Source organism: Hibiscus syriacus, unplaced genomic scaffold (assembly GCF_006381635.1).
Source record: "Hibiscus syriacus cultivar Baekdansim isolate YM2019G1 unplaced genomic scaffold, ASM638163v2 tig00110059_pilon, whole genome shotgun sequence".
NCBI classification, from domain to species: domain Eukaryota; kingdom Viridiplantae; phylum Streptophyta; class Magnoliopsida; order Malvales; family Malvaceae; genus Hibiscus; species Hibiscus syriacus.
The window spans coordinates 1,343,001-1,360,194 of record NW_024062582.1 but is presented as its reverse complement, the minus strand read 5'-3'; the positions used below and the strand labels follow the sequence as shown (position 1 = coordinate 1,360,194).

Sequence of the window (17,194 nt, the reverse complement as noted above, 5' to 3'; positions counted from 1 at the left end):
GTATGATGAACATTTTAAAGTTTTAATAATTTTTCATAATTTTTAGTTCATCGAAATGTATTTTGGTCAAAATTAGTTTTAATGTAAATGATATCTCTCTAACAATTGATATCAACTTTTCAAATATTTTGATTTTATAAATTTTAAATTTTTGACCTAAAATTAATTGTTTATGCATGTGATTTAAAATGCAAAAGATATCTCTCTAACAATTGATATCAAAATTTTCAAATACATAACATTTTTGGAAAGCTTTATGCATATGCACTTAATTTCAATAATTGATATTGCATAAAGTATTTTAGACTTGGATATATTGAATTTCATGTGCTACTAACATGTTTGTTATTCTTTGTTGAAATTCAATTTTGTTTAAGTGTCAATATCCTAAAAGCTAAATTTTGTTTGGAATGCATTTATTAAGGGGAAGCTTTGATTTTTCAAATGATTTTTAATTGTCAAATTTACCACTTACTCCCCAATGTTATTTTAGAACTTTAAAGATTGAATTATTTTTGATATAACAAAAAGAGGGAGAAGCATAGTTTTGAAAATTTCAATTTCTTAATGAAAAAAGGGGAGTTTAACATTTTCATATATTTTCCAACAATTGGTATTTTTTTAACAATTTGTATCCTTTTGTAAACAATTGATATCTTTTTCATTAAAAATTTTATTAAGGGGGAGTTTGCCAAAAACAATTTTTCAAATGTTTTGTTATATCAAAAAGTGAGAGATTGTTGAAATATGTTTCAATATAACAAATTTTAAGGCAAAATGTTTTTGGACTTGAATTGAATTTATTCAAAGTTTTCAAAAAGTTTCAAAAATAATTCAAAGTCCATTTAATTTGGAATTGAGCACAAAAATATTTTTATGAATAGTAATTTAATGTATAAATAGTACTGATACTGTTTATATAGTACCGATATTGTTTGAACAATAATGAACAGTACCCGATGCTAAAAAATTCCATAATGCTACAGGGGTATCGATACGGTTACTGTTCATACAGCCCAACGGCCATAAAATTCAAATATTATGAAGGTATCGATACCCATTGATGGGGTACCGATACTACATGATCTGGCAGCCTATTTGAGCAGAAAAATCATCCCCAAATGGCTCCAAAACATCCCCAACGCTATATACGACTTCAAACTCATTTCAAGCTATAAATACAAGCTGATGACACTTGAAGAAAGGAGATAACAACTATCCAAGCAATCAAACACAAGAGAAGAGTTTTTCATTCTTATTTTCATCTTTCTCTTGTAAATATTTTGTTCTTGTGAGCTCTATCTTGTAAACGCCTACCTTAGAGAGGGTTTTTTGTTTACATTTCTTATCATTTGTAAAGGGGAAGGTTATAGTTTATCCCGTAAAAACTAGGGAGTTGCAATGGTTATCTCTTTGTCCTTGAAAAAGAAAGAACAAATTAGTGAATTTATTAGAAAATCCTTGGTGAGGAGCTAAGGTAGTGTTCGTAGACTTTGGTTAAGAAAGTCGAACCACTATAAATCAATGTGTAATTCTTTATCTTTCAATCTCCTTGCCCCCTAAACACAAAAACCATCCCGACCCCTCTTGGAGAACCATTTCGGTTGTCGATTAGAGCTTCCGATACTTTTAAACAGTACTGATACTGTTTGAACAGTAATGAAAAGTACCCGATGCTCAAAAATTCTAGAATGCTATAGGGGTATCAATACCTGCTACAGGGGTACCGATACTTTTACTGTTTATACAGCCCAACGGTCATAAAATTCAAATATTATGAAGGGTATCGATACCCATTGATGGGGTACCGATTCTACCTGATCTGGGCAGCATATTTGAGTAGAAAAATCATCCCCAAACAGCTCCAAAACATCCCCAACGGCTATATACGACTTCAAACTCATTTCAAGCTATAAATACAAGCTGAGGACACTTGAAGAAAGGAGAGAACAACTATCCAAGCAATCAAACACAAGAGAAGTTTTTTATTCTTATTTTCATCTTTGTCTTGTAAATATTTTGTTCTTGTGAGCTCTATCTTGTAAACACCTACCTTAGAGAGGTTTTCTTGTTTTATTTCTTATCCTTTGTAAAGGGTAAATGTTCTAGTTTATCCCGCAAAAACTAGGGAGTTGTAAAGGTTATCTCTTCGTCCTTGAAAAAGAAAGAACAAATTAGTGAATTTGTTGGAAAATCCTTGTTGAGGAGCTAAGGTAGTGGACGTAGACTTTGGTTGAGAAAGTCGAACCACTATAAATCGCTGTGCAATTCTTTATCTTTCAATCTCCTTACTCCCTAAACACAAAAACCATCTCGACCCCTCTTGGCGAACCATTCCGGTTATCGATTCGAGATTCCGAAAATGCCAACAAATTTTTAACAGAAAAAAGATGAGATTGAAACATATGAATAATCAAGTAATCATTTTATAATTTTTAATAGTTGAGTGTCGTATAATCGGGGAACCATTTGTATACTTTATCTTTTTTTATGATAGAATGAGAAGAATTTTTTTATAAATTTATATTTCAATAATACCAGCACAACTTATAATCTAAAAGTTAAATTTACATAATAATAATTAGGGTTGTTCATGGACGGTTAACCGTACCGTTTAGTCTAAACAGTCAGTTAACCGTTAACGGTTATGAGATTTTTCTAATCGTAACCTAACCATTAAGAAATGGTTAGTTGGTAATGGTTAATTGTTATTAACGTTCGGTTACATGTTAACTTATGGTTAATCTATTATAATTATATGTCAAATATTTTCATAATTCATACTACAAAAAATGTTTAGTTTTTGACCCTCTTTTCCCATTTCTCTTATTTAATCATTCAATTTTTAATTAAATTTAATCATGTTTTTCTCTTTTCTCAAATCTTACTCTTCAGTTTATCAAATATTCTTTAATTTTTAGTCTTCTTCATTCTCAATCTAATAATAAAATAATATACAACTCTTTTTATTTATTTATTATTCAAAATCAAGCTATGTATCATACAAGCATTCAATTTTTTATATTTATTCTCTTTTAGTTATATTTAAGGTGTCTTCTTAATAAAATAATATATTTTCACAAAATTTAATTAGTTTTCTAGGATTTATTTATGTAATATTGAATTAATTGTTCAAAGTAATCAAATATACTTTCATTTTATAAAGACATATTTTTTAGTTTTCGCTCAGGGCCCCGAAAATATTTAGCATGGCTCTGTATCTTGGTACCTAACAATAAACACATAATTATATTGATGTAAATATGTTTCTGTATTCTCAAAGAAATAAAAAATAATATATATATATATATATATATATATATATATATATATATATATATATTAGAAATAATAGAAAATTATACTCTATTAAGTTTTTGTGTAAAAATATAATAAATTAGAAATTTAATTAGAGATTTAATTTATTAACGGTTAAATGTTTATCAAAATTCATAACTGTAACCTTAACCGTTAACTATCATTTTTAGTGGGACGCCTAACCGAAACCGTTTAATATTAATGATTTAGTTAATTAACTTGTTAAATGTAACATTTATATCGATTAATGGTTACGATTATTGGTTACGATTTTTTAACACCCCTAATAATATTTACTAGAAAGAAACTAACATAAAATTAACTCTTATGGGCTGGGGTCGTGGGGTTTAAAAAGTACAAAAAATACTCAATGTTTCAAAATCTTAAAAAATATAGTGCTAAAGAATTGTAGTACACAGCCAAAAATACATAAAAAATAATGTACTTTTTTAAAAAAAATCAATGTAACCCTTATATTATTTTTCTTTCAAAGTGACACTCCAACTCAGTGAGAAAACACAACCTCAAGACATTACGCATCACTCTATATCAAATATCATTTGTGATATTTGAAATATTATTTATCTAATCAATGATAATTTTTACTTATTTTAAGATCAAATCTTGTACCACTACATAAATCATTTCAAATATATAAATATAAAAAAGAATAATATATGTTTAAAATATACATTAAAGTATATAAATAAATATTATAAAATAAAACTACTAAATTAAAAGATAAAAACAAAAAAAATATTTGAAAAAGCCTAAAATAAATTTAAAAAATAAGCTTTTTGGTACTCGTCTTAGTCAAATTAAAGAGAAAATAACTTCAGTGACCGAAAATGCCTTATAATATACGATTTTAACCAACTTTTTTTGGATTTGTGAAAATGACCAACAAATTCGCAACGCGAACTCCAATTTTGCAACTTAGTTTCCAAATTCGCAACGCGAATATGTAAATCGCGTTGCGATTTTCCAAATTCGAGTTGCGATTTCCAAATTCGCGTTGCGATTTCCAATTTCGCAACTCAGTTTCCAAATTCGCAACGCGAATATGTAAATCGCATTGCGATTTTCCAAATTCGCAACACTGAATTTCAAATTCGCAACTCGATTTCTGAATTCGCAACTTGATTTTCGAATTCGCAACAGGTTTTAGTTTCGCAACACAAATGTTTTGGGTATATAACTACGCAGCATCAGCAACTCTTAACCTAAATCCCTAAATCACAACTCATTCCATCTCCATCTATCACTCTTTCCGGCGACATCCGTTCCTATATCCAACGACATCTTTCCCCATCTCTAATTTTTTTTACATAATTTTATTTCTATATAATTTTTCAATGATTTCTCTCCCAAATTATCAACTATCAACTTAATAAAGGTATGTTTTTCTCTAAGTTAGTGATGATATGTAGTTTATAGCTCGTTTGTTTAGTAAATTAATTTACAATTTGTAGAATGAAATCATCTAATGTTGATCATGTTTGGATAGATTTGTGTTTTGGAGGGTCATGGGAGAATGTTCATGGTGTTTTACAATATATGCCTTTACCCATGAATCTTCAACTAAAACTATCATTAAAAAAGTTAACTTATGAAACTCTAATGTTACATGTTGCAAAGAAATTGAATTTAGAGTCTCTAAGTGGATTTAGGCTATCTTATTAGAGAAAAGGTAAAGTTTATTTGTTAACTGACAATGAAGATGTTGAACGATTCATTGCTTACATTAGTGTTTCGTAAGAAGATCATGTTACATTGTATGTTGTTGAACCTAGAAGTAGTGAAGTTGGGTCAGTAGCGGGTAGTAATCAACTAAGTTCTTCAACCCCAGTTTATGGTGCTCACAATGTACAACGTTGTTATCAACCTCAAAGTTTAATGGTTCCACCACAATTTCATCACCAAGAAAATTTTATTTCACCACATTTCCAATACCAAACACAATATCAAACACAATCTCAAAACCCGCAACCTTTTCCTAATCCAAATCCCAATCAACTTTCAGCACCAAATTCCAGTTTTCGTATTGACCAGTTAGACGATTATAAGCCAACAGAAAAAATTGTGAGTACTAGTCTGTATTCAAAATTTGATCTTGGTCAATACCCGGGCATTGATCTTGGTTAATACTCATATTTTGATGATGTTTCAGAAGAAGAAACAGACCCTACGTGTAATGATTTTGATATTGGTCAATACCCGAATTTTGATGATGAAAGAGCCGCTGCCGAGGAAGATGTTGTTGATAATAATGAGGAGGAAGTTACGACTGTAAATGAACATGTTGAACATCCATTCTGTAATTCATATAACCTAAAAAGAAAAAGAAGAAGAAAAAGTCCCCGAAGAAAAGAAAAAGAAGAAAATGCCACGAGAGTATAACTAGAATATGCCAGAATTACTTCAGATACCGGAAGAAGAGTTGGTAAAGATAGCAGTTGATTGTTACACAAAAGTTATTCGTATCAAGAAAGATGATTGTTTTGATACAAAGGAAGACTTGAAGATAGTTTTGTATACGAAATATGTGGAAGATGGCTATCAACTAAAAGTTAACAAATCAAGCAAAGATCGTTTCGAAACAAAGTGTATGATTGACAAACTATACGTAGTGTATGATTGCAAAGAGGATAAAAGATTGTGAAATGTTTCAAGTTAGGACTTTTATTGATAAACATACATGTTCAAGAACCCAAGTTTTTCCTCACCATAGACAGGCAAACAAAAAGGTGTTGGGTGGTTTTCTGGTTGAGTTAATGTTTTTGAATGGCAGGGTATATCGAGGACATGAAATTATGACTGACATGAATGCTCAGTTCAAGATTAGAGTCTCATATTCTCAAGCTTGAAGAGCCAAATGTTATGCATTGGAATTGTTGAGGGGGTCTCCTGAAGCATCGTTTTCCCAACTGCCGGCTTATTGTCACAATTTAAAGCTGAAAAATCTTGGGTCGGTAACTCATATCAAAACAGATAGAGATGGACGCTTTGAGTTGTTGTTTATCACCATTGGCGTTACGGTTAGTAAATCAATATAATTTTATTGACTCATTTTTGTTAGTTACATGCATTTCACATTTAAATGATTATGTCTTGTGTATATTATTTTGTAGATTCGTTCGTTTATTACTTCCATGCACCCAATTATTATAGTTGACGGAGCACATTTGAAAGGTCGATACCTTGGAGTAAACTTATTAGCAGTAGCCATGGATGCTAACAATGGGATACTGCCAATAGCTTACGGGGTTGGTAAATCTGAAACCTCTGATTTATGGACATGGTTTATCGGGCATCTTAGGGATTGCATAGGTCCTATTAGCAATCTGACAATCATATCCGGATAGGGCAAACTCAATTGACAACGCTATTAGAAGGTGTTTCCTAGATGCTTTTCATGGACTTTGTGGTGTTTATTTGTACAAAAATCTAAAATCAAGGTCTGCTGGTATAAAAAATCACAAATGGACATACTGGAAGGTTGTAAAATCTTATCGGGAAGTGGATTTTAATAAGCATATAAATTGTTTAAGACGTGTTTTGCCTCAATGTGCTCAAACACTAGAAGATTCAGGTTTGAAAGATGGTCAAGAGTACATCAACTTGGAGCAAGATATGGTTTCATGACGTGTAATAGTGCAGAATCAATCAATGCTCTAAGTCGTCATTCTCGAAAATTACCCATTACTATGTTAATGGAGTTTTTTCAAGCCTCTATTCAACAGTGGTACTACAAGAAAAGAAACCTTGCAGGTATTATTTCTTTAAATTCGTAACTTATCATATATTTTACTAAGTATTATTTATTTAAATTTACAGGAACATTGGAACGTCATGTTACAACATGGACTGAAAAAAAGATAACGAAACGTGTTGTGAAGTCAACATCATGGAGAGTTGAACCATGTTCAAACACTTTGTTTGAAGTATTGGATAATAACTTAAATGGGCTTTTCGATCTAAATGCAAAGACGTATAGTTGTATGAAATGGCAAACATCTGGTTATCCATGTGGCCATGTTATAAAAGTTGCTCTTCATCTAAACCAAGCTGATTCAAGTGCATACACTATGGATTGCTACACTACAGAAGTATATCGACTGACTTATGTCGAGATTATCTACCCTATTCCACATCCTTATGAGTGGGACATACCAGATGACTTACAAACAGTTTTGCCACCAGTTATGGACAGCAGGCTACCTGGCCGACCAAAAAATCACAATCGCCGACTAAGGGTGAAGAGAAGAGGATATCGACATGTAGTCGGTGCAAGGAAAGTGGTCATACAAGGTTGACCTGTGGATCACCAGTGCCATCACAATAATCTTTTCCTCTACCAAAATATGGATCCTCATCAAAATCCAAAGCTCATATGGTGCCAAACAAAAGGAAATCAAAATCGTAATCAAAATCAAAATCCTAATCACAATAGGCTTCACCTTTTGGGACTTATTAACTTAGGTGATTTTTAAATGCAAACGTTGTATTATGTGTATTTTATGTTTGAATGCATACATTTTAGTTAGACATTCATTAGTAACTTGAGTTTGAACATTGCTATGATCTGTTCAGTTGTTATCACTTATCAAATTTTTTGTTGCGATTGTTGCGAAAGTCAAATTCGCAACGCGAAAGTAAAATTAACGTTGCGATTTTCGTGAAAGTCAAATTCGAAACGCGAAATCGCAACGCGAATTTGACTTTCACGTTGCGAATTTGACTTTCGCAACCATCGCAACGCAATTTGACTTTCGCGTTGTGAAAGTGTACCTTCAACAGGTTTTTTTTGCCTTCAACATAATGCAGATTGAAATTTAAAACGACAAATCAACTTTTACAAATAAATTAAACAAGCAAAAAATAAGAATTTTTTACACATCAATTAAACAAATCAACTTTTACAAATCAATTAAACAAGCAAAAAATAATTCTTATTTCCTCATCAATTAAATTTGTCAACTTTTACAAATCAACTTTTACAAAATACATCAATTTCACGCAGACAGTTGTTTATGCACAAATACATCAATTTCACGCAGCTCACTTCAGGATTAACCTGCAGAAACCAAACATTTGCTCAGACAACACTTTCTACACATTTAAAACCAACAAACAACAAATTATTGAATTCTAGGTACTTAACCAAACATTTTCAAACCAACAAATAGTATATATGTTAACAACACTTGCTCAAACTTACCAATTGTTTATGCACACTTTCAGCACGCGATGTAGGTAGGAAGCGTCTCGCATATATCGCTCTAGCCATAAAATTCCAAAACCACAAGACTACTTCACCTCTATCTTATCTGTGGGAGGTAGAAACTGTTTACTTCATGTCGTCAAACGTTCCAAGCACATGCATACGAGAGGACCACAATCCCTTCTGGCTCCCTGCGTTTGTTGTGGAGCGGTCTCATCTCTGATCATTGTAACTTTGAACTTCTTTGGTTTCTTGTTTCCGGAATTAGTCCAATAATCAATCGCATCCAAGTATTTAGCCAAATGAGCGCTCCATCCCTTACAAATAATAATTCAATTGCGCACATCAAATTTTTATTTATAAACACCTTTAAAATATTCAAAAATAAATACTAACCTTATTTACCTCCCACCATGTAGGATAAAGTTTAGTTTTTCCATTACCCAACACAAAAGAAGTATCTCTCTGATTCTTCAAGTGAGCTATGTGAAAAGACGTCGGCATAATAGTCCGTCGCGTATTTTTTATTTTCTTCAATTTCCTTATTATCAGAAGGCGTGACACCCATGCATCAATATGATGTTTTATAAAAAAAAATACATATATTAGTGAATTTCATAAATTAAAAAAAATTAATCAAAATGCAATATAAGAATAATATAAGACTTACCCCCCGGTCGAAATAGTCATTGTCTTCAACCCCTAATAATACACCCCACCAAGACCGATCAAGAAACAAATGCTCATGTAGATAAAAATCAATTGCGGTCTTAGCCCAAAGGGTATTATCCAGAATCGTGTCCAGTAGTGTTCTCCGTCTCCACTTCAGATACCGGAATGGTACTAACCGGTAACTCATACGAAAGCCAACTCTCATCCATCATGTCGGGCACTTGAGGGGATTTATCAATATGTCAACATATTATGCCATGTAAATCGGGCTCTTGAACGGTGGGAGGGACCTCTTGAACGATAATAGGGGCCTCTTGAATGATGGGAGGGGCCTATTAAAGGATGATAGGGGCCTCTTGAACGATAGGAGAGGCCTCTTGAACGATAGGAGAGGCCTCTTGAACGATGACAGGTGAATCGGGCTTCTTCTTACGGAGTCTTGGAACTATTGGGTTGAACGGAGACGTAATGGCACGTACACGACGTCTAATGCGTTAACCCGTTGTGCAAGAAAAACCCGACGTAAAGCATCTACCTTATCGGGCCGCTAAAAATAAATTAATACATAAATCAATAAATAAACAAATAAATAATGCCGAAAAAAGGTTATTTGCATTTTTAGTATAGTATTAAATAAACTTAGCTCATTGCGTAGAGTATGAACCTCATTCTACAATGATGCAACAATCTCACGTAAAGTGGCTACCTCATCACGTAAAGTAGATACCTCACCACGTAAAGCACCATTTTCATCACGTAAAACCTCTACCTCACCACGTAAAGACAGTACCTCATCACGCCATGCACCATTGTCTTCACGTAAAGTATCGACCTCCTCACGCAAAGCATTGACCTCATCACGTAACTCCCCTAACTCATCCCATAAGGTGGAGAACAGGGAGATAAATGTCGTGGCATCTTTTCTGGTCGCCTATCATGAGGTGATGGTGGAGAAGAGGCTCGATGATGTGACGAATAGATGATAGTTCTCGTTGTGGAGGTGTATAATCGGCTCGATCAGGTGATGACTCTGGGTGAGGTGATGGCTCTCGAAGTGGGGGATGCTCATCATCCGTGCCATCAAAAAAACGCTTACTAGTTTGCCACCAATCAGTGGCAAGCTCAGCCTCTGTGGGTGTCAACCTCTGTAATGGATAGTTGGCCTCCTAACAATATAAAAGATCAAACAAAGTTAAACGTCTACTAGTAATAACTTGTTTACATATGATAGTATTTGTGTTAACTTACATCATTCATTGTCGTATATGGTAGTAACTCTTCCCAAACCAACAACCGGATCCTCCTCCAGGAAATAACCCTAGGAATATCATTTGAATTTTTGATTGCATATATCGGCATGCTGGGAAAAGCCTCAAATATCCAAATCTACAAACAATATAATACACAAACATTAGTAATTGTTAAATAATTAATTATAATTTTGGAAACATTATATAGAAATTCTTACCTTAAAGGCCCAAATAAAGCCTGCCAAAGTGTATTTGGAACCATGGCCACGCAAACGTTTTCGGTCCTCAAAGGCAGACGACAACTTTTTCCAGGTAGTTTTCCATAGATATGAACCCCACAGAAATAGGTTCCATGCATTTAGGTCCTCTACTAATAATATTAGGTCCTCATAAATAGTTGTATGGCCTCTTTGGCTAAAAAGTCGGCATGCAAAAGTAATAAATGGCATACTCAGACAACATCGAGGTCATCCATCTGAGTAAAACCATCTTTAACAAATAAGCTTTTCAAGTCGTCGACGTGTAAACTCGGCGTCGCCTTTGCCAGCTTAGGAAAAACCCGAGATAACCATGATGGGCGGGCGATATGACTAGTGTACCGACCTACATCATCGTGTTCGAAGCGTAGACCGGTGATTAAGCAAAACTCCTCCCACCCAAAACAAGTATACGCCGGAGGAAAATTAAATCATATCTCTTCATCACCACGTTGTATCCTCTCGGGTAGATCGTTAGTCATGGTCTAAAGAAACAAATGGGTCAACATAGCATCTCCACCCGGATGTTGTACTTTCAGCCATGGCCCGAAGCAAGTATCCTCAAACAATTTTCTTTGTACAGGTGTAAGTGTCGACGCAATTGTAGTGGCTAGGCTTAATTTATTCCTTAAGGTCAATGAAGCCGAAAAAAAATTCTACAAAAACAATAAACATACCAAGTTAGATATACCAAAAACTACAAATTATACACTATAAACAGACATGATATTAAACAGTGAAAACAAAGCCAAATATGTTTCAAACTTGCATGGTATTCACCCAAGTCATTATTCTATCATAGTTCATAAAATGCATCAGATAACATTCTAGAAGTAAGAACTTATATAAACATTTAAAAGGACAACATATAGGTTTAGTGCAGGTTCAAGGACAACATAAAGAGTAGTAGTTTATTATTGAAACTTAAATTCGCAACACTGTGAAGTTAGTATATGTCTTTTTTTTTGGTTGAAGTAATGCAATTAATTCAAGTTTCAATTTGCAGAAAAATAATAGTTTCTGAAACTTAAAATCGCAACGTGAAACTACAATCGCGTTGCGATTTTCATTTTTGTATTGCGAATTTAAGTTTCAAATAGTCTTCTACAAATTGAAACTTGAATGAATTGCATTACTTCAACCAAAAGACAAAACAAAGACAAATACTAACTTCACAGGGTTAAAGACTAAACAGTTTAGCAGTATTGGCAGCAACCGAATGAATTTACTAGGCAATCTAAGTGGAATGTTTAATCTATTATTGAAATTACCAGTAAATTTATCATCAATTTAAATATGAAAAATCTAATAATAATACAAAAATTTCAAAATAAAAATAATTAAAAAAAACTAACCCTCGGTGGTTGATTTTCCATTTCTGACCGTGAATGGTTGTGAGGGTGGCTCTAAGGGATGGAGATAGACGAATTTCATCGGAGATGGGGATGAATTTTGTCGGAGATGGGGACGGATGTCGCCGTAGAGAGTGAGAGATGAGATGGGATTGAGTTTTGATTTAGGGTTTTAGGTTATGATTTGCGATTATACTGTTTACATTTGTGTTGCGAAATAAATATTGTGCTTCGAATTCGAAAATAAAATTCGCGTTGCGAAAATAAACGCGCTTTGCGAATTTGACTTCTGTGTTGCGAATTTGACTTATGTGTTGCGAATTATAGATTCGCGTTGTGAATTTGGAAAATCGCAACACGAATTCGGAAAATCGCAATGCAATTTACATATTCGCGTTGCGAATTCGAGATCGCGTTGCGAATTTGTTGGTCATTTTCGCAAATCTAAAAAAAGTTGGTTAAAATCGTATATTATAAGGTATTTTCGGTCACTGAAGTTATTTTCTCCAAATTAAATTGTTTATATGAATTCATGTCGAGTTAAATTTTATAATTTGAATTATTAAATAATAAATTGGTGTAAATGCCTCCTAAGTCTCTATTAATTTCAAAAAATGTAAATTTATATTTGTCCACAAAAAAATATAAAACATCTTTAAAAGTAAAAATAAAAACATATTATAAAACAATGCATGAATCATCTTACCTCAGTGGTTAAAAGAATCATTATTGTTCCTAGAGGTCACAAGTTCGAGCATCAGTGCCTGCAGCAGGGTGATTGAAAGTTCATTGTCAAATGGTTGAGAGTATTTAGAACAATTACTACTCTGTAATCACCTTAGCTTAATAAAAAAATATTATAATTTTTTAAAAATCCTAAATAAATTAAATTTTAAGGAATTAAACAAATAATTTATCAAATAAAATTTACAATATTAAATTATTTTATTTTTATCTTATTTTACTTTGGAAGAATTTTAAAGAATAAATATATCTTAGATTTATTTAGTAACTTAGAAACTAAAAATAATGTCAATAAAGTTTTAATTTTATAATTTTCAAAGAAATAATTTGAATAAATTTATTCAACTAGATTTGAATTTCATTTATTCGACTTAAGTATTTAATAAATGTTTCATTAAGCTTATAAAACTCATTATTCAGATGTTTCTTGTTCGTAAGGTAGTGTCAATGTTTGCATGAGGAGTTTCATTAGAGAAAGATTTCAACAACTCGGATTATTAGGGTATGATACCTCATCTCTTTTGGAGCTATGTATTCATGGGGTCTTACATGCTTTTATGGTATGCAACTCCGTATACATTTATAAATATTCTGAGATATAATTATTTTATATTATATTGATTTATATTATGAAGTTTCATATTTTATATAAATGTTTTACTTAGCTGTTTATCCATAATACATGATTTGATTAAATGAATATCGAATATATAGCTATAATTCTTGAAAAATATTATTGGTCATTATGGAGATCTAATGTAATATCTTGAATCTTCTATTTTATCAAATTATTAATTGGAGGGTTACATGAATCCAAATGAAACATAAAAGAAAATAAGTAAAAAAATAAATAATTGTTTTCTCTATTTTTCTTAAAAATATTTTGTAAAAGTGAAAATATAAAAACAAGAGATTATTAACTAATGAATTGATTTGGATTCAAATTTATATAAATACAAAAAAAAGTATAATGATTATTAGCAATTTTGAATATGTAAATGTATGCCTTTTTTAATTTTATTCAGCATATTATTATAAGAAAATAAGAAAATAATAACTAAACATTTTTTCTATCTTACTTTTGAAAAAATATTTATTTTATTTACCAAATATGTTTTCAATTATCAAAAAATAAAAATATGTTTTTAAATTAAAATGAAATATTTTCATAAACTAAATATAGCCCTAAGTTTTGTATTCAAGATTTGTTAAATATCGTATACATTCAAGAAAGTCTTACTTCAATGAGTTTTCAATTATAGGGATAATTCTTGATCGATTTAGTGAAACCGAATATTATGTAAGAATTGAAGGTGATACTTCAACCGATATTTAGTTTACATGGAAAATTAGGTTGTTGAAGACATTAAGGCCAATGATAGGATGGAACTTGTGTTAAGTGGATTATTAAATATTGACTCAAGTTTTAATTAATAATTAAATTAGATATTTTTTTGTATAACCATCGATATCTGATTTATTGATCGACTAATTCGGATCGAGTACTCCATAGGCAAGGGCGACCCTCCCAACCCAGTTTACTTCATTCTCAGTCGCCAAGATTCGAACATCTGACCTTACTTAAGGGATCTACTTTAAGTAATAACTTTTAAGAAAAAAGATTATTTGATAATTAAGTTTATTTAAGTAATAACTCTTAAGAATAAAGATTCTTGGTGATCAAGTTTGTTTAAAGTGACGGTGGTAGAATATTTTGGGTATAACAAATTTAAATGTATTTGATTCTTAATAAACATTTGTAATAAATTATTGTTTCATTCATGAAAATAAGAAGATCAAATCATATTAAATCTTATTTTTTTATGTGTAATTTATTTAAGTTTATCTTTTTTTCTAATCATCTTTTCGTGTGCAAATTCCTAAAAGTTGTAAATATAATGAAGATTGCTGAGGACTGAATTAAGAGTTGCGGAAAGCCGGGACTAAGTTCTAAGCCCTTTTTTATTATTATTAATATGAGAGAACTATAAAGCAGTATTTGTTCACAAGACAGTATATGTTTAAAGATAGATCTAAACTTTTAGACATTGAGACTCACCCTTAACATCTATGGTGCTTGAACCCGTGTCTTTAAGGAATAACAACATCAAATGAATTTCCGAGAAACTTGATTCAAATTGATTAAACTCGATTCGTTCTGATCAGTTCAAGAATTATAGATGTTATCATTAAGCATCTAGTTTCATAAATCTATAGAAACTTGAGAGAAGATGTTTTGGGGATGCCAATGGCAGTGGAAGCACTGAACCATGCTAGAACAATATCTTCAATTTTGATGGCCTTGCAGTAAAGGGACCCTTCCATCAATGGTGCTTAAGCCAGAGTCATCATCTTCCATTTCTTGTTCTTCTTTTGCTTTTCCCCATAATACACAATATAGACCCGTAATAAAAACTAGGGATCCAATCACTCTGCAAAATCAAGTATTAGTTCGGAGTTTGTCAAATGTTGATTATAATAGAAATGAAAAACAATTATAGATCAGTAGTGGATTTAGTACCTTCCAAGAAAGATTGCTTCACCGAGGAATGTAACACTGATGACAACTGCAATGACAATTTGTGTAGGCTTGAAACTCGCAACATATACAGGCCCCTTCAAGCGTACTCCCCATATGTGTATAAGATATAAAAAGGGGAACCCAAAAAGTCCCTAAACAAGCCAGTTGCAACAACAAAGTAACATTCAGATACTATATGATAATCAAATACACTCTTATATACGAACTCAACCCGAGTCCAATTGATAGGTTAAGGTCTTACTGAGTATAAGACGGAAACAACAGCTATACCGGAACTTAGTCTCCAGGAACTCAAGTTTGGTTCAGCAAGTAAGCACATTGATAGAGAAAAATGGCCCCAAATAAGTGGTAAAAGAAATTTACATTGATCTCTTCCGGGTAGATCTTCATTATTTGAGACTGTGGTTTGTAATAAAAATCAAGTTTAGTTTTTTGTAAAATATTTTACATGATTAGATGATTGTACTTATAGAGCTTGGAAACATGCTTTTTTACCTGGATAATATACCCTAATGAAATCAGAAGACATGCAATAGTTTGTAGGAGGCCACCAAGGATCCAATTTGATTCAGATGACATAAACACTAGAGGCCTTTGAATTAAGGCAGATAATGATGATGATGAGAAGGAAATTATTTTGGGGCCCTTGTAGAAAATAATCACAAAAGCACCAAATATTGATGTTATGGTGCCAATGATTTTAGCCTGTGTACTTGAACTTCTAAGTGCTACTTTCTCAAACAGGGGTAAATGAAGGATAAGAGGGAACTTTTCTCAAACACATAAAGATCATAAAACAAGAAGACAATTCAAAACCTGAAGAGAACAGCAAGTATGAAGGTAAAAGCTGGTACTAGATTGCCATTGGCTGAACCAAGAGTTGGGGAACTAAATTGTATGCCATTGTAGAACAATAATTGACTTGAACACCTGTGAAACAAATTCATGGGGTTGGGTTTGTCAATCATTAAAGAATTTTGAAACCAAAAAGAAGAAAAATATAGATACCCAACAAGTCCAAGAAGGAAAATTCTCCAGAAAAGAGGGAACTTCAATGGACGAAGTGCTGTTTTGCTGCTATCAGAACACATATAACAAAGAGGACATGTTAGTGCCAAAAGTTTCAAACCAATTCCATAATTCTTTTTTTTGCTTGCAGAAATACCTCTTAAAGAGGGAGGCTAGAAGGAGGAAAACAAGGGTGCCTAATATATAACAGTAGACAACGAAGATGCAGTAGCTCATCCCTTTGGAAGAAGCAGCTTTCATTAGAATGTTAACGACTGCAGTGGAGCACTCTACTCCAGCCATGGCTATGCTTGGCAACACCAATTCCCTGAATTCTTTCCTTCTTGCCATCTACCTCTCCTTTAACATATCATTCCTAATTAATTCACAGCCAGTCTATTAATTTGATCTCATATATATATAAACACTTTAGTTATAAAATGTTAACGAGAAAAGGAAAGATGGGATCAAATATTTTTTTAATGAAGGGTTGCCGGTGCAGGTGGCTGGAAAGTCTTGTTTTTATCCAATTACAACATGTGTTTAATTAATATTTCGTTCTTTTTTTATTTATTAATATCTGTTTGCCTGGAAATCTATAGCAAAATATTAAGGATGCCATTAGCAATTTAGGAATATTATGAGTAGGTGGATTAAGTTTATTTTAATTAGATATTATTGTTTGTGAATCAATGTAAAATACTAAAATTCGATCTGAAATAATTGATCAATAGATTGATTATTGATAGTTAAAAAATAAAATATAAATTTCATCACTCAATTTTGACCCATTCATGTTTTGGGTAAACTACACTCATGACATGAAC

At 32.1% G+C, this 17,194-nt stretch overlaps 1 pseudogene; it reads right to left on the bottom strand.

Moving 5' to 3' along the window:
- Positions 1-15,013: 15,013 nt before the first annotated feature.
- Positions 15,014-16,700, bottom strand: LOC120214408 (annotated as a pseudogene).
- Between the last annotated feature and the right edge of the window lie 494 nt (positions 16,701-17,194).